Source organism: Eschrichtius robustus, chromosome 6 (assembly GCF_028021215.1).
Source record: "Eschrichtius robustus isolate mEscRob2 chromosome 6, mEscRob2.pri, whole genome shotgun sequence".
Classification (NCBI taxonomy): domain Eukaryota; kingdom Metazoa; phylum Chordata; class Mammalia; order Artiodactyla; family Eschrichtiidae; genus Eschrichtius; species Eschrichtius robustus.
This window is the reverse complement of record NC_090829.1, coordinates 96,974,351-97,000,018: the sequence shown is the minus strand read 5'-3', so window position 1 is coordinate 97,000,018 and position 25,668 is coordinate 96,974,351. Positions and strand designations below refer to the sequence as shown.

Genomic DNA, 25,668 nt, shown 5'->3' with positions numbered 1-25,668 from the left:
CGACTAGTTTGTTCTTTATATCTGTGAGTCTGTTTCTGTTTTGTTATATTCACTGATTTGTTCTATTTTTTCCTATTCCACATATAAGTGATAACATAGTGTATTTGTCTTTCTCTGTGACTTTCTTTCTCCCTTTCTTTCTTCTTTCTTTCTTTCTTTTTCTCTTCCTTTCCTTTCCCTTCCCTCCCCTTCCCTCTCTCCTTCTTCCTTCTCCTTCTCCTTTCCTTTCCTTTCTTTTCCTTTCCTTTCTTTTCCCTTCCTTTCCTTTCCGTTTTTCATTTTGCATTATCCATCTCTGTTACTTTCCATAGCCTCTTTCCCTTTGGCTTATGTACATGCTCAGGCCTTTTCCAACATTGATGCCAACAAATAGTAAAACCCAGGACCCACACCTCACTAATACTGTCTGTTTGGAGCCTACCAGGCTCCAAATAATCTCATTATTATTATTATTTTTGTAACTTTTGGGTTTATTTATTTATTTATGGCTGTGTTGGGTCTTCGTTTCTGTGCGAGGGCTTTCTCTAGTTGCAGCAAGTGTGGGCCACTCTTCATCGCGGTGCACGGGCCTCTCACTGTCATGGCCTCTCTTGTTGCGGAGCACAGGCTCCAGACGCGCAGGCTCAGTAAATTGTGGCTCATGGGCCTAGTTGCTCCGCGGCATGTGGGATCTTCCCAGACCAGGGCTCGAACCCGTGTCCCCTGCATTGGCAGGCAGATTCTCAACCACTGTGCCACCAGGGAAGCCCTCATTATATTTTTAATTCCTGTTTGTGTCAGTTGCTATAGAAAGCACCAGACTCCCAGGTCCCCTTTTATCTACCACACCTAAATTCTCATGTAATTTTTCCAATTCCCAATATTGTACCATGCCCAATTCTTCCCCAACTCCTGAACTCCCATTGGAACTTTTGGAACTCATGGGATGTCATAGCAAATTTTTTTAAGGTATCAGCTGTTTGAATTCTTGTGCCCATATGTTTTCAGGTCCATGTCCTACTCCTCCTGTGCTCTGTATTACAGATGGCAGAGCTCCTCAAAAGCTCCCTTGTTAACTGGCTGCCATCTAGGTTCAGCCAATAGAAAGCATTGATGGGACATTAAAGGGTGACAGGAAAGGAGAGGCCAGGGCACCCTTTCCGTCCTCTCCCCTTCAGGCTCCAGCAGTGGCTACAGCTTCTCTTTGGCCCTGACTCCTTCTGGATGACTTTCTTCTGTGGTTCCAGCTCCCACGTATTCCAGTTCCTGCCAGGTGGTCCAGCTCCTGGGCTCTGGTACCATTGCCTCCTCCTCTGGGCTCCCCAGCCAAATCAGTGATGGGGCTCTTGAGAATCTTTACCTGGGGATAATTCATTGTTGCAGTCTAAGGCTCTTCCTACCCAAACCTCCCTTTTCTCTTCTTTCTGCATTGCATTTTGAAGGCTCTCCCACTGTCTTTAGCTTTCTCTCTCATTATTATTCCCCATAACTCTCCCATAAATCTCTTGCACATTTACTTCCATCTTGATGTCTGCTTCTTGGCAGATCAGAATTAGTCTTGAACATGTGAATACTGTCTCCCCATCCTCCCTCTTAGCTGAAGACTTTGATTCTTGCATCAATAATAAAACTGAAGCTATCAGAATAGAATTTCCACAAAGTCCCACCATTTCATTTTTATTTTATTTTTCAATTGATGTACAGTTGATATACAATATTATGTTAGTTTCAGATGTACAACATAGTGATTCAATATTTTTATAGGTTATACTGTATTTAAAGTTATTACAAAACAATTTGCATTTCTCTGATGGTTAGAGATATTGAGCATTTTTTCATGGGCCTGTTGGCCATTTGTATATCTTCTTTGGAAAAATGTCTATTCAGGTCTTCTGCCCATTTTTAAATTGGGTTCTTTATTTTTTGATATTGAGTTGTATGAGTTGTTTATATATTTTGGGTATTAGCCCCTTATTTGTCCTATCATTTGCAAATATTTTCTCCCATTCAGTAGGTTGTCTTTTCATTTTGTCAATGGTTTTCTTTTGCTGTGCAAAACTTTTAAGTTTAATTAGGTCCTATTTGGTTATTTTGCATTTATTTCTTTTTCCTTAGAAGATAGATTCAAAAAGATATTGCTACAATTTATGTCAAAGTGTTTTCTGCCTATGTCTTAAACAAGAGCCACAATTAAAAGGAAAACTGGCCTAATTTATGTACAAATCAAGGGTACTACTTTTCACAGGAAATTCATGTCCAGTCAGGGTTTTAAAGACAAGTTTCAAGGTTGCTCCATTCCCAGAAGGAGGTGGGATAGACTTCCCTGGGCAGTGCGGAATGTCCAGGGACCATCTGCTTAGTTCTTTTGACCTTAAAAAAAAAAAAGAGTTATTTACCAGCAGAACAAATTTATGTAGGAAAGCAATTCAGGACAAGAAATTATGGTCAACATAGGCAAGTCCAAAGAATAGAGGAGAGGGGCTTGCTTTTATAGAGGAAAAGGGGAAGTTGGGAGGAACTGTTTCAAGGAAGCCGAAGTGGTAACTGCTTCTCAATGGCTGAGCTGTTGCTGGGGAAGGAGAAATTCTTCCTTTGGACCCCTTCCTTCTCAGGGGTCTGGGTTGTTAGTGAAAACCCCTCCTTTATTACTCTATTTTAAATGTTTCCTTTATTTATTTTCATAACTCCCAGTTTCTAGGAGGCTCTCTTCAAAACCTTTCAAGACAGATGGATTTCAAAAAGCAATTAATTTTCAGGATTAATTCAGTTCTGGGCATTCCATGGCTGTTGTTCAGCACAGAATTTCATCTCCATCTTGCCAAAAGAATTTGTGAGGAAAAATGCAGTGATTTAGAACAGATGGCTCAGTGACAGGAGTTATTCTGGCCATGCAAAGTATCTTTAGACCCTGATTCTGAGCCAGCAAGGCATACCACTTTTCTGAGATCTTTTTGTGGCTTCTTGTTGCACTCCCTGCAACCACCATCTCCAAATCCCTACCCCGGGCCAGTGTCTCAGTTAACTGGTAAAGATAATGTTAGACATTTCCTGCTCTACACTCATGCTGCATCTTTAATGTCTCTGGCTTTGTTGTCTTTTTTCCCCATCCTTATTTTAAAGAAAAAAAATCATGTAAATATTCTTCAACTATAATCTTATCTGCAACATTTTACTATCTTTAATAGGATCCTAGAAGAACTCACTAACCCAATCTCAACATTCATGAACCTTTTCTCATTGTGGGTCTTCTATTTCTTCACTCCTCTTCCCCCCATTTTATCTCTTCTCGCCTGTTTTTACCTCCTTTGCACTTTGTTTAAAGACATCTTCTCTTTATTTTCAATGTTCTCTCTTGATTTGGGCCTCCTTTTCTCTTGAGCGCCTTAGACTCATAGTATGTTGGAAGCAGCAGGTCCTTAGAGAACATCTGCTTCATGACTCATTTTTAAGATGCTGAAGGCCAGGCAGGTAACAAGATTTGCCCAAAGTCCACAGCAGGGCAGAGGCAGGAATGAGCCCCATCCTCTGACTCCCAGGTCAGTGCCCCTCCACAGTGGGCTCTCATCTGTTTCTCTAAGGCAGAGCTTACAACTGCCAGCTCAGGAGCCACATTTAACCCATGGGCAACTTTTGTTTGACTTGCATATAAGTAAAAAAAATGATTTGTTATTACAGTAAGTCCCCTACATATGAATGAGTTCCATTCCGAGAGTACGTTTGTAAGTCCAATTTGTTTCATAAGTCCAACAAAGTTATCCTAGGTACCCAACTAACACAGTCAGCTATATGGTACTGTACTGTAATAGGTTTATAATACTTTTCACACAAATAATACATAAAAAACTAACAAACACAAAAAATAAAGAAATTATTTTGTTTCTATTGTTATTGCTTGGTGCTTCTTAGCAGTACCAGCTATATCACCACTGCTTTTACGCTTGCTTCTGGACATTCTCAGCTTGAAATAAAGATACTGTACTCTATACAGTACTTTATACAGTACTGTACACAAAGTCACAGCCACTTGTAGAGGATGCATGCACATGACAGTGTACGCCAGACGTGAACTAACTTACATGACTGGACATGTGAATGCATGTTTGCTTCTTTGAAAGTTCGTGACTTGAAGGTTCATATGTAGGCGACTTACTGTATTTAAAAACGGAGGACTTCTGAAAAGATCTGGAGGTAGACAGACCATGATCCCTGGAGCTGAGAGCCCCAGTTCAAATCCCAGTTAGACTTCTTACTAAGTGGGTGTGGAAGAGTTAGAGGAATTTGGGGAATGAATGGCGGTGTGTGTAAAGTGCTTACAACAGTGCCTGGTACTTGGCAAGTGCTGTATGTGTCTGTTATCATCTACTTCTTATTATTTTGGTCATGCTGTTGTGATACCCACTCAGAACCAAGAAGCTTAGCCCACTTGTATTCCCTTCCTGTCCTCTGTGTGCAGCTTCCTCACTCACCTGTGTATATACCCTCTGTCCCCCAAGCACCAAATCCCTGACTCTGAGTTCTCCATCAGAAGAACTTTTAAGAACCGTGAAAATTTTGCAAATTCATTCTTATCTGGAGGGACAACATGTCTGGAATTTTTAAAAGTATGGAATAATAATATTAAAGAAGAAGAAATGCAGTTGTGTTATTTCAGATATGTAGAATAATGCTGTGGTCAGGGCTTGCTGAGCAGGGCTGTCAGTGCTAGAGTAGTGTGTTTCAGACTGCAGGGGTAGACTCATTAGTGGAAAGTTGAGGAAGGTGTGACTAGAATTTTTAAAAATGGGATAAAATAGATGTGTTCCATTTTGTTCTATATGACCAGGGCAAAAATTGTTTTGTGAAATCCTTTTCAATTACATATTCAGGCGTGTATTGGGATAGGATGAAAAATGCATTTCTTACTGTGAGTCCTCATCTAAAAGTTAGAAAGCCACTGTGCTAGAGAATCTTGTATCTTAATAATTAGGTAGGAATAATTCTTAATTGACACGACTAATTGATTTAATAGAATGCTTCTCCTAAATTCTTCTCTTTTGAGAAGGCTCTTCTTTATATTATTTATTTGCTTCACAAACCACTTTGTCAAAGGTTCAGGGAAAATTCCATTACCAGAGGATTGCATAAGAGACTTGTCATCCAGGAGATCTGCCAAGGTAGTCTAATCATAACATATTCTCAGAAATAATAATAACCTTGTATAATAAATCTTTTTTCCGGTTCTAGTCCATGTACAAGAGGAAAGTTTGAGACTATGCACAGCTTATATTTTTAGTATAGTGGAGAGGATTTAGCTGTTAATAATTCTTTATTCTTCCATCTGGTGCAAGTTCCTCATGCCATTTCAATCAGTGCTCACCAAGGCCAATATTCTGGCTACCTAGCAACAAATACCTTAAACATATTCTATAAGCTGAACTTCCATGACATCCTCTATTCCTCCTTGTGACTCTAAGGCTTGATTTCACTTTGATAAACAGAGGGAAGGAGGTCCTGAAGAACTGTTTAAGGTCGAACATGAGGTTACTTTAAACTTCCACCCTCCAACTTGAATTCCTGGGGACACCCCATCTGATAAAATTAAGTAGCCAACTATCCCCCCAAATGTATACTTATTTCATAGGAATGTACTACCATACTGATATATTATATATACTATAAAACACATAAAGAGTAGAAGTAAAAAGGGATAAGATGAAATAAATCATATTTTAAATAATTTTTAAATGATAAAATAATCTTGCCAATAATAATATTTTATTGTGTTGAATATCTTTGTTATTTTGAAACAATTTGATATTGAGAATCAAAGTTCTAGTTTCAGTGTAGTTCATTTCAGTACTTGGTTTTAGTGGCATAATGTTACAGGTGAAAATGTTACCTCACATTGATATACAGACCCCAGTGAAGAGGTATGTCATTAGCTGTTATTGTGTTATGTGATACTCACTTTTTAATCTCAACACATCAATTATGCTAAAGTTTTATTGAAATTCAGTTTGTAATATCAATCTTCCCTTATTACAATCGGTTAGTGCTTTAAAATCCATCAAAATGGATTCAATACCTACTGAAATACTTCATTTGAGGATTTTTATCTGGGTTAAATAATTCTGTTCCTGTATTTTAAAGTGTGCAGATATGAAAGTTGTTATAGGTGATACACATCATTTATAGCAACACAAACCCATAATGATGAAAATATTTCAGAGTATTTACTTTCAGAATCTTTTTTCTGTAATTTATTTTGAAAATCAGCTACTGTCTTACTTGAAGAGACAGGTTTTGTTTACTTATTCATTTAAAAACTTATCTGCAAAGGTGCTTTCTACAGATAGACACATTTCATTAAGAAAAGATCAGCAAATTTGGATATCTTGTCTTTGTAAAAGAAAAAAAATGGGTATCTCATCAGTAAGTCTGATACCTTTTAGTACTTTGCTATGAAATAACCAGGGAATTTCAAGAACTACAAAAGATTTTCATCATTATTTTCCATCTCATTACAAAGTATTGTTGAGACCTTGTTTTTATAAAATCAATAGATTCAATGACATTCTGTAGTACTTTGTACACTTCTGTTTCATCTTCTTTGCTGTAGTTGAGTGTCTTTTAATGATAGAGTACATAAATTTCATCTGATTTGCTCTCTCCATAACTTACTCCAATAACTTAAATTATTTTTTATTACATTCAAAGCTTCCATTCCATCAAGAGTTAGCTTAAACTATTTTCATTCATATATCAGACAAGTAATTTACTAAGTAGAATAAGTCTTTGCATACACTCTTCCTTTAGTTGTTCACAAGAAAATTAGTGCTTCATATGTGTCATTATTGGAAAAAATCCAGAATATACCATAAGTATAGACATGTGAAAAACAGATATACTTTCATTCAATTGTATAGTAAATCTCCAATAACGGGTAATACTTATTTCTTCAAATGTGCAATAAGTTTGTATTTTCCAATAGTATTTTCTGACAAAAGAATATATTTTAATTTGTAGCCATATTATTTCTCATGTATTTTGTCAGCTGCTTTTACTGTAGGGAGGACAATCTTTACTAATGGTATATGGTTTTTCTTTTGTGCTTAAGTAGAAAATTTAATATGTATTACATATTTAGTGAAATATTATAAAGGTCTGGGTTAAATATTGCATGATGTTTTGAACCACTACTAAAAAAACTGTTGACATTTGTCATGTTCTGCATGATTAGTGTGTGTCTTAGTAATTATGATGGCTTTCAGACAATCATTAGCTAATGTTTCAAGGTACAGTAGCTACTTATGGCAAGGCTAATCTTTAAAGATGGTGGATATAAATGTGTATTTCACAGAATCTTCTTGATAATTTGAATTATTTGGGGCAAATTCTTGTTAAATTGAATTGCTTTTACCTCTTAATAAAGCTGACAACTTACTTGGAATAGAAGTATAAAGTCTGACATTGTCTCATTGCCTTACATTATTTGAGGCAAACCATTTAAAATTTTTTCCATAACTTTATTAAGGAAATTTGAAAATAATAAAAAAATAGAAGAGTATAATGAACCTGATGTACCTATCACCCAGTTTTAGTAATTATCACTGCATGGTATATCTTATTTCATTGCTAATTTCCTACTCACCTCACCTCAGATTACTTTAAATTGATTCTCAGACAACGTATCATTTTAACGGTATATATTTCGGTATATGCCTCTGGAACTGATTACAATACTAAACACATTAAAAATTAATGGTACTTTAAAATATTCTTAAATATTTACTGTTCAAATTTCTCCTATTGTTTTCAATTTTATTTTTATTTTTGAGGATAAAAGCAATGTGTTGAGGATACATTTTGGGGGTAGAATCTATAGTACTTTGGTTGAAAGTGGGAGAAAAGAGAGAGGAAGAGTTTGAAGATAAAAATTTTTGGGGTGAGTGGGGGTGCTGTACGTTGACATGAGGAGAAATGCAGAGGTGGTGAGAGTGAGAAAATGAATACTTCAATTTAAGACATGTAGAAATATCTAGATGGAAATAGCAAGTTGACATTTGGATGAATAAACCTGGAACTCAAAACGGGGGTATGGCTGAGAGACATAAATTTGGGAATAGATGTACCACAGATAATATTTAAAACTATGAGATTCAGGGGGAGAGACCTTCAAGATGACAGAGGAGTAAGATGTGATCACCTTCCTCCCCACAAATACATCAGAAATACATCTACATGTGGAACAATTCCTACAGAACACCTACTGAATGCTGACAGAAGACCTCAGACTTCCCAAAAGGCAAGAACTCCCCATGTACATGGCCATGTGGCTGACAGGGTCTTGGTGCTCTGGCCAGGTGTCAGGCCTGTGCCTCTGAGGTGAGAGAGCCGAGTTCATGACATTGGTCCAACAGAGACTCCCAGCTGCATGTAATATCAAACGGTGAAAGCTCTCCCAGAGATCTCCATCTCAATGCTACAACCCAGCTCTGCTCAATGATCAGCAAGCTACAAGGCTGGATACCCTATGCCAAACAACTAGAAAGACAGGAACACAACCACATCCATTAGCAGAGAGGCTGCCTAAAATCATAATAAGGTCACAGACACCCAAAAACACACCACCGGATGGGGTCCTGCCCACCAGAAAGACAAGATCCAGCCTCATCCACAAGAACACAGGCACCAGTCCCCTCGACCAGGAAGCCTACACAACCCACTGAACCAACCTTAGCCACTGGGGGCAGACACCAAAAACAAAGGGAACTATGAACCTGCAGCCTGCGAAAAGGAGACCCCAAACACAGTAAGTTAAGCAAAATGTGAAGACAGAGAAACACACAGCAGAGAAAGGAGCAAGGTAAAAACCCGCCAGACAAACAAATGAAGACGAATTAGGCAGTCTACCTGAAAAAGAATTGAGAGTAATGATAGTAAAGATGATCCAAAATCTTGGAAATAGAATGGAGAAAATACAAGAAATGTTTAACAAGGTCCTAGAAGAACTAAAGAGCAAACAATGATGAACACCACAATAAATGAAATTAAAACTTCTCTAGAAGGAATGAATAGCAGAATAACTGAGGCAGAAGAACGGATAAGTAACCTGGAAGATAAAATAGTGGAAATAACTAATGCAGAACAGAATAAAGAAAAAAGAATGAAGAGAATTGAGGACAGTCTCAGAGACCTCTGGGAAAACATTAAACGCACCAATATTCGAATTATATGGGTCCCAGAAGAAGAGAAAAAGAAAGGGACTGAGAAAATATTTGAAGAGTTTATAGTTAAAAACTTCCCTAATATGGGAAAGGAAATAGTCAATCAAGTCCAGGAAGTGCAGAGAGTCCCATACAGGATAAATCCAAGGAGAAATATCCCAAGACACATATTAATCAAACTACCAAAAATTACATACAAAGAAAAAATATTAAAAGCAGTAAGGGAAAAGCAACAAATAACATACAAGGGAATCCCCATAAAGTTAACAGCTGATCTTTCAGCAGAAACTCTGCAAGCTAGAAGGGAGTGGCAGGACATATTTAAAGTGATGAAAGGGAAAAATCTACAATCAAGATTACTCTACCCAGTAAGGATCTCATTCAGATTTGATGGAGAAATTAAAACCTTTACAGACAAGCAAAAGCTAAGAAAATTCAGCACCACCAAACAAGCTTTACAACAAATGCTAAAAGAACTTCTCTAGGCAGGAACCACAAGAGAAGGAAAAGACCTACAATAACAAACCCAAAACAATTAAGAAAACAGTAATAGGAACATACAAATCAATAATTACCTTAAATGTAAATGGATTAAATGCTCCAACCAAAAGACATAGACTGGCTGAATGGATACAAAAACCACACCCATATATATGCTGTCTACAAGAGACCCACTTCAGACCTAGGGACACATACAGACTGAAAGTGAGGGGATGGAAAAAGGTATTCCATGCAAATGGAAATCAAAAGAAAACTGGAGTAGCAATACTCATATCAGATAAAATAGACTTGAAAACAAAGAATGTTACAAGAGACAAGGAAGGACACTACATAATGATCAAGGGTTCAATCCAAGAAGATATAGCAATTGTAAATATTTATGCACCCAACATAGGAGCACCTCAATACATAAGGCAAATGCTAACAGCCATAAAAGGGGAAATCGACAGTAACACAATCATAGTAGGGGACTTTTACACCCCACTTTCACCAATGGACAGATCATCCAAAATGAAAATAAATAAGGAAACACAAGCTTAAATGATACATTAAACAAGATGGACTTAATTGATATTTATAGGACATTCCATCCACAGAAAACAGAGTACACTTTCTTCTCAAGTGCTCATGGAACATTCTCCAGGATACATCATATATTGGGTCACAAAGTAAACCTTGGTAAATTTAAGAAAATTGAAATCATATCAAGTATCTTTTCTGACCACAACGCTATGAGACTAGATATCAATTACGGGAAAAAATCTGTAAAAGATACAAACACATATAGAATAAACAATACACTACTTAAAAACCAAGAGATCAATGAAGAAATTAAAGAGGAAATCAAGAAACACCTAGAAACAAATGACAATGAAAACACGACAAGGCAAAACCTATGGGATGCAGCAAAAGTAGTTCAAAGAGGGAAGTTTAGAGCAATATAATCCTACCTCAAGAAGCAAGAAACATCTCAAGTAAGCAACCTAAACTTACACCTAAAGCAATTAGAGAAAGAAGAACAAAAAATCCCCAAAGTTAGCAGAAGGAAAGAAATCATAAAGCTCAGATCAGAAATAAATGAAAAATAAATGACAGAAACAGTAGCAAAGATCAATAAAACGAAAAGCTTGTTCTTTGAGAAGATAAACAAAGTTGATAAACCACTAGCCAGACTCATCAAAGAAAAAAGGGAGAAGGCTCAAATCAATAGAATTAGAAATGAAAAAGGAGAAGTAACAATTGACACTGCAGAAATACAAAAGATCATGAGAGATTACTACAAGCAACTCTATGCCAATAAAATGGACAACCTGGAAGAAATGGACAAATTCTTAGAAAAGCACAACCTTCCAAGACTGAACCAGGAAGAAATAGAAGATATAAGCAGACCAATCACAAGCACTGAAATTGAAACTGTGATTAAAAACCTTCCAACAAACAAAAGCCCAGGACCAGATGGCTTCACAGGCGAATTCTATCAAACATTTAGAGAAGAGCTAACACCTATCCTTCTCAAACTCTTCCAAAATATAGGAGAGGGAGGAACACTCCCAAACCCATTCTACGAGGCCACCATCACCCTGATACCAAAACCAAAGATGTCACAAAGAAAGAAAACTACAGGCCAGTATCACTGATGAACATAGATGCAAAAATCCTCAACAAAATACTAGCAAATAGAATCCAACAGCACATTAAAAGGATCATACACCATGATCAAATGGAGTTTATCCCAGGAATGCAAATATTCTTCAATATACGTAAATCAATTAATGTGATAAACCATACTAACAAATTGAAGGAGAAAAACCATATGATCATCTCAATAGATGCAGAGAAAGCGTTCAACAAAATTCAACACCCATTTATGATAAAAATCCTCCAGACAGTAGGCATAGAGGGAACTTACCTCAACATAATAAAGACCATATATGACAAACCCACAGCCAACATCGTTCTCACTGGTGAAAAATTGAAACCATTTCCTCTAAGATCGGGAACAAGACATGTTGTCCACTCTCACCAGTATTATTCAACATAGTTTTGGAAGTTTTAGCCACAGCAATCAGAGAAGAAAAAAAATAAAAGGACTCCAAATCGGAAAAGAAGAAGTAAAGCTGTCACTGTTTGCAGAAGACATGATACTATACATAGAGAATCCTAAAGATGCTACCAGAAAACTACTAGAACTAATCAATGAATTTGCTAAAGTAGCAGGATACAAAATTAATGCACAGAAATCTCTTGCATTCCTATACACTAATGAAGAAAAATCTGAAAGAGAAATTAAGGAAACACTCCCATTTACAATTGCAACAAAAAGCATAACATACCTAGGAATAAACCTACCTAAGGAGACAAAAGAGCTGTATGCAGAAAATTATAAGACACTGATGAAAGAAATTAAAGATGATACAAACAGATGGAGAGATATACCATGTTCTTGGATTGGAAGAATCAACATTGTGACAATGACTATACTAACCAAAGCAATCTACAGATTCAGTACAATCCCTATCAAACTACCAATAGCATTTTTCACAGAACTAGAACAAAAAATTTCACAATTTGTATGGAAACACAAAAGACCCCGAATAGCCAAAGCAATCTTGAGAAAGAAAAACAGAGCTGGAAGAAGAATCAGGTGCCCAGACTTCAGACTATACTACAAAGGTACAGTAATCAAGACAGTATGGTACCAGCACAAAAACAGAAATATAGATCAATGGAACAGGATAGAAAGCCCAGAGATAAACCCACACATATATAGTCACCTTATCTTTGATAAAGGAGGCAAGAATGTACAATGGAGAAAAGACAGCCTCTTCAATAAGTGGTGCTGGGAAAACTAGACAGCTACATGTAAAAGAATAAAATTAGAACACTCCCTAACACTGTAGACAAAAATAAATTCAAAATGGATTAAAGACCTAAATGTAAGGCCGGACACTATAAAACTCTTAGAGGAAAACATAGGCAGAACACTCTATGATATAAATCATAGCTAGATCCTTTTTGACCCACCTCCTAGAGTGATGCAAATAAAACAAAAAATAAACAAATGGGACCTAATGAAATTGAAAAGCTTTTGCACAGCAAAGGAAACCATAAACAAGACCAAAAGACAACCCTCAGAATGGGAGAAAATATTTGCCAACGAATCAATGGATGAAGGATTAATCTCCAAAATTTACAAGCAATTCATGCAGCTCAATATCAAAAAAGCAAACAACCCAATCCAAAAATGGGCAGAAGACCTAAATAGACATTTCTCCAAAGAAGATACACAGATGGCCAACAAACACATGAAAAGATGCTCAACATCACTAATCATTAGAGAAATGAAAATGAAAACTACAATGAGGTATCACCTCACACCATTCAGAATGGGCATCATCAAAATATCTACAAGCAATAAATGCTGGAGAGGGTGTAGAGAAAAGGGAACCCTCTTGCACTGTTGGTGGGAATGCAAATTGATACAGCCACTATGGAGAACAGTATGGGGGTTCCTTAAAACACTAAAAATAGAACTACCATATGACCCTGCAATCTCACTACTGGGCATATACCCTGAGATAACCATAATTCAAAAAGAGTCATGTACCACAATGTTCATTGCAACACTATTTACAATAGCCAGGACATGGAAGCAACCTAAGTGTCCATTGACATATGAATGGATAAAGAAGATGTGGCACATATATACAATGGAATATTACTGAGCCCTAAAAAGAAACGAAATTGAGTTATTTGTAGTGAGGTGGATGGCCTTAGAATGTGTCATACTGAATGAGGTAAGTCAGAAATAAATACCGTATGCTAGCACATACATATGGAATCTAAGAAAAAAAAAAATGGTTCTGAAAAACCTAGGGCCAGGACAGCAATAAAGACGCAGACGTAGAGAATGGACTTGAGGACACCGGGAGGGGGAAGTGTAAGCTGGGACGAAGTGAGAGAGTGGCATGGACTTATATATACTATCAAATGTAAAATAGATAGCTAGTGGGAGGCAGCTGCATAGCACAGGGAGATCAGCTGGGTGCTTTGTGACCACCCAGAGGGGTGGGATAGGGAGGGTGGGAGGGAGACGCAAGAGGGAAGAGATATGTGGATATATGTATATGTATAGCTGATTCACTTTGTTGTAAAGCAGAAACTAACACACCATTGTAAAGCAATTATACTCCAATAAAGATGTTAAGTAAGTAAGTAAATAAATAAATAAATAAGAAGACATTCCACAACAATAAAACAAAAACAAAAACTATGAGAGTAAGAGACAATACAAGGTGAAGCTATAGAGTGAGATAAGAGAGCTCAAACTAAGACTGGCCAATTCTAAATCCTTAAGGAGAATGAGAAAAAAGGATCAGAGATAGTAGAAAAATCCAGGGTGTAGTGCAGTGGAAACCCTGAGAGAGAGTGTTCAGGAAAGCAATGGGGGTCAACAGTGTTGGGTGCTGCTGAGAGATTTCATGGAATGAGAATTGAAAAATCCCTCAGGCAGTCTGAGACCCTGTTCCTTCCTCCACTTGCATAATTTCTGCTGCTGAGAGAGTCACCTAACGTATTTGAGTCTCAATTTCATCATCTGCAAAATGGTGCTTATGAAAGATTTTGCTGGATGGTGGGAAGTGGGAGGGGGAAGGGGTGTGGGTCAGTAAGTGTTGGCATTTCATCCAGCACTGTAAGATGGGTAAGTGTGAGGAAAAGGTGGTGTAGATGATCTTCTACCAACTCTAAAAATCTGTGAGGTGTGAGAGTATTTCACCTTATGGGACAGATGAAGGGATTTTCTGAGTTGCTCTATAAACTACCAGGTACTAGGTAAATATAAGGTGGCATTTCTGTTTACCGAGACAGTAAATGTCAAAGACAATTTTTGTTGTGCACTTGTTGTGGCAGCTTTAAGGCAAACATAACCATGGTGGTGATTCCACGTAGAAGAATCTGGAGGCAGGATTGTCAAGGCTGTGATCCCAAGTGTTAGTGCATCAGAACCTTAGGAGTTTAGAGGTCCCCAAGGCTTTAAGATTTGCTTGCCTCTGGTATTATTAAGTTATAGCCCCTAGGAAATTTTGCCTTCTCCTCATATCACAGAGCTTTCTGGAAATTATGAATACTCTGAAGCCCCCAGTTTGGGGGTCAGTTCAGGACCCTGTACATCCATCCCCTCAGCGTGACTCTCAGAAACCCCCACCCTGTCCCCGTCATTTATTGCTGTATAGAGGAGGTAAAGAGGAGGTTGATCCCCATTCTGTAGGTCCTTGCAGTGGAGATGGTAGTGAGGCTCCAGCTGCATCTTGGTATGTTGTACAGGGAAAAATCATTAGATCCTCAAGCAGCGATCCCACACATTAGGGAAGCAAACTCAGAGCACTTGGGATCAGAAACTCAGTTGAGTGTGTTTCTCAAGTGCAGGAACCTGACCTTGGATCCTCACACAGAACCTCACATGCACATGCAGTTAATGCTCAATAAATGCTGTTTAAAAAAAAAAAAAAAAAGAATGCCTTAGCCATTCAGGCTGCATGCATTCATGGGTGGCAAGGCCAGCCTTTGTCATTGGCCTATGGTGTCAGCTCCATGAGGTGATTTTGAAGATGCTGTCAGTCATCTCCCCCCCACCGCCTGCCCTGTTTACTACCCTTCTGGATGATTACAATTCTACTTTTGGAATTCCACCCATTTAAAGGCCTTGTTCTCTGACAAAATGCAAGTGTGCCCAGGAGAGCAAAACTGCATCATCAGATTCTTATATCTTACTGCATTTGAGTTCTTTGGATCTCTCCTGAGAGCAGAGTTTGACTAAGGATGTTGAGAAGAGAGAAGGTGGCAGTAATGAAGGGATAGGGGAAGGATAGCTACAAAAAATCTGATTTTACAGATATCACAGTTGTGCTTAGAGCTGGTCCTGATCGGTAGCTTGACAAGGTAACTATCCAAGGATGATATGTGTTCACTCTTATTCATTTTTTTCTTTTTCATTCATCTCTTTACACTTCACTAGGAATACATGCAATGGGTCAAATGCCATATAAACAGGCAGTCACATATTCTTAACACAGTTACACCTAGATGCATAAAGAGGATACAGGAAACATTTTTTAGTCTTGCAGCCTCACTTCCTTGCAACTGATTGATTAGCACAGTAACATGAGCAAGCACTAAGCCCCAGGGCTTCAGGTGACACATTCAATTAAGGACATTCAGGCAAGCAAAGAAAAACATTCTGGTACCAGGCAATTGCAAATTACAGACTAATGAAGGCAATTTTGGTTTCACAGATTTCCCTATTTTACTCTATAACACTGGGATCAACATTCATTAGCTCAGAAGGATCTAGATGAAGGCCTGCTGGCAAGCATCAATATAAGGTAAGCTTTTGCATTTGCTCAATGTACTTGCCAGATTAGATAGAATTACCAAGCTTAACCTGACCTCTACTGGCAGTTTGTAATAATGAGCACACTTGAAATCAATACCCAGAAGTTTTGCTGTGGGAATTCTGCCATGTTTTATATTAAAACTGGAAGAAAACTTAGAGATGATCTGCTTGGCAAACTTCCTACCCACTGCCCCATTCTGCAGGTAAGGAGACTGAGGTCCAGAAATGTTGGGTGATTTGATCAAGCTTGAAGAGCTAATTGATGGTAAAGACACTAACGATAGAATCCAGGTTTTTAGATTTCCATGCAAATATGACACTGTCGTCAAAGAAAAACCAATATGCAAATATGTTTAAATGTTGATAAGGATAAACTGAGATATGTAAACTTAATGGCTTTCTGAGTACTATGAGTCAAAAGCATCAAAGCACTTTCAGCTCAATATCTGAATATTTTAGTTCAAAGTATGTGGAATAACTCAGTCAAAATTACTGACTTCAGTTTAGCCATTCTTAAATGGTGAATTTCTTAGAACCATCATGACAATAATCAACAAATGGGATAATTGTAATGATTTAATAAGACCAACATTCGGTCATCTGATTCAATACTCAGTTTCAGATCTTGGGAATGTTAAAACTGGGACAAGATATGAATCTTTGCATACTTAGTTCCAGCCTTTAATCAAATGGCAGGCAGTGTAAAGTAGTGAAAAGAATGCAGGCTTCAAGTTTGAGCAGACCTGGGTAGAATTCTGGCTCACCTCTGTACTAATTTCTATTGCAGCTGTAACACATTACCACAAACTGAGTGGCTTAAAACAACACAGATTTATTCTATATCTCTGGAGGTTAGAATTCCAAAGTGAGTCTCAAGGGGCAACAAGGTGTGAGCAGGGCTGGTTCCTTCTGGAAGCTCCAGGGAAGAATCTGTTCCTTGCCTCTTCTTCTTCTTGAGGCTGCTGGCATCCCTTGGCCCCTGCCTACATCACCCCAGTCTCTGCTTCTGTGGTTGGTCATATCACCTTCCCTTCTGTAGTCAAATTTCCCTCATAAAGATACATGTGATTGCATTTAGAGGACACCTGGATAATCTAGGATAATCTTCCCATCTCAAGATCCTTAATTTAATCATACCTGCAACAATCCTTTTGCCATATAACACTCACAGGTTCTAGGGATTAGGACATGGACATCTTTTGGGGCCATTATTCACCTGCCACAATCTCTTAACAGCTGTGTGATCTTGGTCTGATCATCTTAACCTCCCTTTTAGAATTGGTTGTGAGGGTTAAAATAGAGGAAGGATAACATGTATCTAGGAGGCTGCCTGGTACTCAATAGATGCTCAACAATATTCCCTTTTTGTCCCTTCATTTAATCAATAGATAAAATCTCTAATGCAGATTATGCACATAAAAAGGGAGACAAATTCAGTGTAGTCCAAAATCTGTTTCTGGAAGTGGGATTACCATCTGGTGGATGAGGTGGACACCACAAATACCCAAAATGCAGTGTTTCTCAGTCCATTGTTTTCTAGGAGATGGGCTCCTCTCTCCAACCTCCTGAATGATGCATCTTGCATTCTGATTTTGCTAACTTGGTTACTTTCTTCATCTCGCTGCCTGGCTCCTAGTTTGCATAGATAAAAACTTCATTACTGGTAATCAAATTAATTGTCTTTTAAAATGATTATGTCCTGTGGCAATCAATTACACAAGTCTACCAGATGGCACATAAAGTGTGTGCTGAATGGAATGATCATTATATTCAAGTCTACCCTGTTTTACAGTTCCTTTTTTTTTTTTTGGCTGCATTGGGTCTTCGTTTATGCACACAGGCTTTCTCTAGTTGCGGCGAGCGGGGGCTACTCTTTGGTGCGGTGCGTGGGTTTCTCACTGCAGTGGCTTTTCTTCTTGTGGCTCACGGGCTCTAGAGCGCAGTAGTTGTGGCACACGGGCTTAGTTGCTCCGTGGCATGTGGGATCTTCCCAGACCAGGGATCTAACCTGTGTCCCCTGAATTGGCAGGTGGATTCTTAACCACTGCACCAGCAGGGAAGTCCTGTTTTACAGTTTCTACTCAGCCATGGGCTTGGTCTACCTGGGAGAGACACTTAAAAAATGTACTATTGTATTTGGCCCTATATGTTTTGCTTTCCTCCCCTTTTTATCATTCCTCTTCAACATGACCTAAAGAGGATAGGTGTAGTAGAACTCAGTTTCCTTGATTGGAAATGATTCATTGATAGTCATTCTGGAAACCTTACTCTGGAAATCTCCCTTGGTGATGCCATAAATTACAGGCTGTGACCGGGCTGTCACCAAGCTGAGCAGGGCCTTTAGGAGTAGTCTTCTTAGGCAGCATAGGGTTCACAGTTTTTAAGTTTCATGCCTTCAAATGGGCAGTCTGTAGGTTTCCCACTGGTAATACCTACCACTTTGTAGGACAGCACATATATAGGGTTCCAGACATTTCTGTGACCCACCAGCTCCCTGAAGGCATTTCTCCAGGGCAGAAACAGACATCCAGAAAAAAAAGTGAGAAAGGAAAGGTTGATATCTATTATTCCTTTCAAAGATTCCCCATGCCCCCCCAGTCAAAACATTATGTCTTGGGCTTCCCTGGTGGCACAGTGGTTGAGAATCTGCCTGCCAATGCAGGGGACACGGGTTCAAGCCCTGGTCTGGGAAGATCCCACATGCCGCGGAGCAACTAGGCCCGTGAGCCACAGCTACTGAGCCTGCGCGTCTGGAGCCTGTGCTCCGCAACAAGAAAGGCCGCGATAGTGAGAGGCCCGCGCACCGCGATGAAGAGTGGCCCCCGCTTGCCACAACTAGAGAAAGCCCTTGAACAGAAACGAAGACCCAACACAGCCAAAAATAAATAAATAAATAAATAAATAAATAAATAAATAAAAAACAAACAAAAAAAAAACTGGCCACATACCCAAATCCATCTTCATTTCCTCTGTAGCTTTAAAACAAAAAAACAAACAAACAAAAAAACATTATGTCTTATCTTAAAGTCCTATGGACACTACTACATATGGCTGCCTTTACCCTATGACGACCCTTTCTTTTTCAGAGTGTTGCTTATTTGCATTAGAGCTGTTGTCCACTGGGTCTGTAACTAGCTGGTTTATGACTGTAGCCAAGTTATTCAAAGTACCTAGATCCTATACATAGAATGAGAGAAGTGAAACTAGATAATCTGCAAAAATAGTTCTGCTCAAATATTCTGTGGTTCTATGTTTTAATGATTTTGTCAGTGGAAAAGGTTAACTTTTTGCTGATAAAAAAATCCATAACAAATCTTGGGAAGGAGGAAAGGGCTGGATGGGCAGGTGGAATGACCTTGAGAGAGAGGAGAAAAGGAGACAGGGCAGCTCATAGCATCTGGACTGGTGACTCTGGCCCCAAGTAAGTTCTTTGGGTCATATCTCCTGTTTTTGCTTTGCTCTGCATTATTTTCCATCTTTATCAGATGGTCATTAAGAGTTCCTCAGCTCAAAAATTCTTAGATTCTCTGTTACTGCATTCTGTTTGACTTCTATGCAAGTTAGATCCCAGAGAGCACATTTGTTAGCAACAGCTTGTTTCTTCTGTCAGTTCTCTGTGCTTTACTTTTTGTGTGCTGCAGTACAGCAGAAATTCCTGGCAAGATCAAAATATTCTAAAGGTAGAGTTTTCAGTTGGAAATACCGTAAACACAAAACCAATTTTTTTCAGTCATCGCTAAATGAACAAGTTCAGAATGTGTAGTTCTAGCCCTGCGCTTCTAAAGATACATCAAGGTATTGGTTTTTCCATAGCTCAATGGATACTCTGCCCAATGAGAGGTAGGGGTGTTTTCCAGCCACAAAAGCCTTAACAGATGTTCAGTTACAGATCCAGGAAAAAGCCTGCACTGATCCCAGACTGTAAGAAAGCCAGAGCTGCAGGTGACTCTTCATCCACTAGATGGAGGTAGAGGAGCACAGAAAAAGATCACCTTGGGTTGTTAATGAGGTTGACCGTGTAGAAGCTAAGGGGGAAGCTTATCTATCATTAGGTAAGATCCACAGGTAAAATTGATGAATTTCATACCTTCGAACACTAGTGGAAAACATTGGCTTGAGGTCTAAGGCCGTTGTAAGACCTTTTGATTTTATGCAAAAATTATATTCCTCTGGCATCCTCAAATAGCAGTCCCAACCCTTGTCTGATTTGGGCATTTTTCAGTTTTTACAGCTGGATCTACTGATGGGCTTCACTTTCAGCCCACACCAGCCCCAAGTCCCAAGGAACTCCCATGGCAGGAGGGATAGCTGCTGCCTCTGTGCAGGTGCGTTTGATCAGCTGAGTTGCAGTCATATAGTGGAGGGACTGCACTTCCAGCTTCTCAGGGGGTATTAGTTTCTGCCTCTTACCAAGAGTCATGTGGTACGGAATTCATCAAACAGGAAAAGGATTTAGATGCTGCTTCAGGCAACAAATGACAATGATACTGGAATATTGACCAAGACTAAATTCAGCTGGTCACCCATAATTGGTAAGACACTTGAGCACTAAGTAGTATTGCAACTTCCTTCCTTTCTTCCTTTTTCCCCCCCCCTCCTGCTCATTCTCCAGCACTTCCTTCCTATTTATGTCTCCCCCACCCTTTCTCTCTCCATCTCTCTCTCTCTCTCTCTCCATCTGTCTCTCTCTCCATCTCTCTCCACCTCTCCTTCTCTTTCTCTTCTTTTTGCTGTCCAGAACATCCTGAATCTGGAAACTGAAGCTTTGGATTCTCTTACTCTGTTTTTTCTCTGGTTTTACTTTGTCTAAGATTTTACTCAGTCACGTGTTGAACTCCACCTGGTGACGGAAGCCTTGGTACCCAATCCTCTGTCCTCTCCTGGAGGCTACAGTCTTATGAACACAAAGAGCCCACCTAAATAAAACTAACCCTTGTCCATATGCCTCTGCCCCTAGAATGTATCTCCTAATGTGGGCCATTGTCTGGGTCACATCTGAACCTTTTAATGAAACATAGGGCCAAATAAATACCTCTGGGAGTGGGAGGGATTGGAGGGAGGCAGGTAGAGTCTGAGGCATAGCCTCAGGTGGGACTCTGTTTCAAAAACGACAGCATTTTTGGTTCCTTCTATTTTATTTTAAAAATGTGTGTGAAGTTTGCATTAGACTTATATGTATTCATGTTTGTTTTAATATGTTGAAGTGTATTTCATTACTTTGTCATTGTGCAAAATTGCTCCAGGGAGTTGCATCCTGTTTATCTTGTGACTTTGAGTCCTTCTGGCCACGTGAATGGTTACGCCTCACATCTGAATTTTTCAGTTAAGCTTAGGCAGGAGCAGTGGTAAGTTTTGGAGTCAGACTGAACTAGGTTTATCCCAGCTCCTCCAGCTTACTCGTTGTGTCCATAGGCACAAGAAGGCCTCTCTCAGCCTCATTTTTTCCCATCCATAAAAAAGAATAATTGTGACCACATATGATTGTTGCAAAGATTAAATGATAGAATGTGCACAAAAGGATAGTAAGTATATAAACCACTTAGTATGGAACCAGCTACAGAGTAAACACGCTAATAAACATCATCATTGTTAGGAATAAGCCATTTGTATACTGCACTGAACCATCCATGTGTTCTCATTTGCTGCATGTAAACTTAGTCTGGTCTTTTCAATGGTGCCAAGTTAAATATGGCTTTCTATAATGCAAAGGCAACCTAGAAAATATCAGAGTTGCTTTAGTGTTGTTGCTTGTGGTTTGCGCCTCTCTGAGTAAGGCAACCTATATCAATAAAACATCGTCATTTTGGAGAAATGGAGTGGAAGTGGGGTGAGGACAGGGCTTATATTTTACTCCCATAGCTTAACTTCTTGGCTCGAGAGTGATCAGGAGACTTGGCATTTGACAGCTAGTTGATGCCATAAGATTTTTAGGAACCTGGGCAAGACATCATTACAAGGAAGACAGAAGAAGAGTAGTTGGCTCTGGCTACAGAACTCAGTTTTTAAGTTTGGTTTCTGACCTCCTGCAATGACTATATTCCCTTTATCACCCTTTACTTCCACACAAAGCAGAGTTGGAAGCCAAATAGGGTTCAGGGACCAGCTAATTTTTCATGTTAGCTTCATTGATTTTGGAAGAGGATCTGAGAAATGGTCATCTTAAATGATCTCTTGAATGAAACTTATTAATATAGGGGAAGTAGGGAAATGTGTTTTGGCTGCAACCTGGGTCCAGTCTGTGCTGCGGTGAGTAGAGAGATACTGCCTACATTCAAACACAAGTATCATCTAGGCACCTATACTGAGTTTAAGGCATTGCCTTAGATTCTCTGAGGTATAAAGAAATGGAACACCCTGGCCTGGCAGTTAAGTACTTTACATGTGAGTGGGAGAAGCAGCATTTACTCATAGGCAGCACTATATTTAACACAATCATTAATGTAAACTCCATATGCACAAGGAATCTCTTAATCAATTAATTCAACACACATAAAATATATACAGCATCTGAAGCACGGGGTGTGGATTTGATTGAACAAGATATGGCTCTTCTACTTAATGATCTCATATTCTAGTTGGAGGCAGACACATACAGAGGACTGTGATGGAAACTGTAAGAGAAGGTGCTAACTCTGAAGGAGTCAGGGGAGGCCCTAATCTGAGTGCCTGGATGGAGTCGTCTTTGGAAGGCATGCAGTTGTTGCAAGCAGAATGGATTGGAATCGTTCTGGTGCTGCTGAGGACTGGACCTGGAAATAGAAAGGAAAAGATGGCTGACAAAGCCGTTTTAAACTTTAGAATCTAAAGGAAGGCTTGCAGGTCTCTGTGACTTACTGGGTAAAGAATCTGGGGAGAAGGAGAGGTTCATGATGATTCCAAGGCATAGCACTGGGTACCCAGCAGAATGGTGGTGTATCATGACCACGAAAGGAGAACAGAAGAGTGTTCGCTTAATTTTGGCTTTGAGAGTAAGATACATTTAGAGTTTACAGGTTGACTCTGAGGTGTAATTCCTAAGTATATATTAAGGAATATATTAGTAGCCAAGGCTGTTGGAGATTTATTAATAGGTCTTTACTCTCAATATCCATTGATAATGTCTAGCATGTTTAAATTTGTAAAATTAAAGTATACTTGGGAAAGGTGATCAGAATACATTAGAAAGCAAGTTAGATTGCATTAAAGATATTTCGCAACGTGTACTAACAGAGATATAAATCAAGGAGATGTGGAAGTGCTAATTGAGTGAACTAAGAAAAGTTAAAAATAATTAAAGTTCCCCAGAAGTCCTTTGTGATAGAAATCATTTATTTTCCCAAATTTTCTTGACCTTATTTCTTAAAAGTCTCTCAAAGTCTCCTTGCCTTCAATCATATTTCTATGATATAGTTCAGGTTTTCTTTCTTCATCTTCTAGGTTAATAGGAGACTGCTAACTTTCCTCTTTGCTTTCAGTCTCAATACCCCGGTCTATTTTCCTCAGTGTCACCAGAGTGATCATTCTAGAGGACACATAACCATATCGCACCATTTGTTTAAACTCATTCACGGTCTCTTTCTTCTACAGCATTTTATCACTCTCTTAGAGTCTAATATCTGCACTTTCACAGCTGACTTGGGGCATATATAGTTGTACACACGTTGATCTCCCCACACTGAGTTGTGTACTTGTTGAAGCCAGGGATAGTGTCTTATTCACTTTTGTATTTTCTGAGTCTAGCACCATATCTTTCTCATACTAGGTTGTCAATAAATATAGATTTGTTATGGACTTAACTGCGTTCCCACAAAATTCATATGCTGAAGACCTAACCTCTAATATGACTGTATCTGGAGGCAGGACATTTAAGGAGGTAATTAAGGGAGTCATATGGGTGGGGCCCTAATACAATGTGACTAGTATCCTTATAAGAACAGAAAGAAATACAGAACTCTCTCTCTCTCCATGTACTCGCAGATAGAAAAGGCCACGTGAGGACATTGAGAAGCTGTTGTCTGCAAGTGGAGGAGTCTCACAAGAAACCAACCCTGCTGGCAGCTTGACTGTGGACTTCCAGACTCCAGAACTGTGAGAAAATACATTTCTGTGGTTTAAGCCCCCAGTCCCCCAGTCTGTGGCATACTGTTAAGGCAGCCTGAGCTGGCCAGTACTGGGTTGAACTGGGGAGACATGGTGCATTTTCTGTAGCAGCCACTGTCATGAAAGTTCACTATCAATCCCTCTAGGGTACTTGGTGCTGCAGATCATCTCCAACTTTGTGTGACAAAAACAGAGCAGCAGGAAAGTGAATCTTTGGCTATGGACTAGAGGCTGATATTAACAATTTTTTCCCCAATAAGCAGCCAAGAGAACATTCAGGTATTTTTAAACAAATGTACTCTATAAGGAGGACTTTTTAAAATTTCTCCTGCAATCCTACTTTTCCTACACGAACTGCTGGGATGTGATGATGACCCAAGGGAAGGTCATGTTAGAGGAAAGAGCAAAAGAAGGTTTGCTGGGAGTCTGAGAATATGTCTATATGTGTCAGGACCCACAGGGTTTTATAGGCTCACGAATCAAGCCTGTGGCATCCTGATTTTGATTTAAGATTATCCACTGGGGAGAAAATTTTGTTTTGAACTTTACTTAAACCTTCCTGAGCAAAGAGATCCTTTAGCTATGCACTGTGAGTTTCCCTACACAGCAGCACAGGACACTTGGGGGATGGATGTTTCACATAATTTACTGTGTGCTTCGACTGGACACACGTCACTGCTCTCTGCACAGCACAACAGTATTTAGAAAGGTGCTGCTGGCAATCTGGACTTCCGTTTTCTGTTTGATTGCTGCTCCATATTTATTCTGGGAATTAAGATAGAAAGAAAATCAGAGAATTATGATGAAAAATAATAAAGATAAGCTGACTCACAGACAGTGAATCCTCAAACCAAAAGTTAGTGGGAAGTTTCAAAGCTGAGTCTTACTTTCACAACTGCTGTAAGTTTTTAACTTCTGCTGTGTATTTTCTCATCTAATTTATTTCATCACCTTGGTCAAATTGTGCATGTGTGTTTGTGATGGAGCTCTCCTCTATAATGATGTTGGTGAGGTAATGCTATTATGAGAATAATTCTTATTTAGATTTGCATTGTGTATAATTTTCAGAGTGCTTTCCCATCTTCTATTTGATTTGATTTATACATTGGCTACATCAGGTTTCAAGTTAATGCCAGGTCAGGAATTGTTTTAAATCATTCACCTTCTACTGTTACACAGCCCTGCACTTTCCACATTTATTCACCAATGAGTCATTCAATGGTTATGGTAGGATTTAGAGAAATAAAAGTTCTGGGCATTTTTCTGATAGGAGACCAAACATATTCCAAAGATAAGTTTTTATAAACATCTGACCTGAAGGGAACTCAGATAATTAAGAAAGCACATGCTTAATACTGGTTCTTTTGTTTCATGATTTTATCTGTTTAATTTTGCTTTAAATTTTGTCTTTGGTTGAGTTTAATCTCTCTTAGAACATCTGAATGTTATCCATAAGACTCAGGTAACACAAGGGTGTTTGATCTCTTGTCAACTAGAAATTCTCAAAAA

At 38.9% G+C, this 25,668-nt stretch overlaps 1 protein-coding gene across 17 annotated transcripts in view; it reads left to right on the top strand.

Annotated features, from left to right (window-relative positions):
• Window positions 1-25,668, top strand: part of ZPLD1 (zona pellucida like domain containing 1) — a 324,181-nt gene that overhangs the window by 61,038 nt on the left and 237,475 nt on the right. For 14 of the 17 annotated variants that reach the window (XM_068545566.1, XM_068545563.1, XM_068545564.1 and 11 more), the window contains exons 2-3: window positions 15,980-16,069; window positions 24,037-24,147. The gene's annotated coding sequence lies outside the window, so the exon portion shown is untranslated. Of the gene's footprint in view, window positions 1-15,979; window positions 16,070-20,300; window positions 20,406-24,036; window positions 24,148-25,668 lie in introns of those variants that run through there. The other 3 variants (XM_068545559.1, XM_068545562.1, XM_068545560.1) reach the window with 2 other exon arrangements.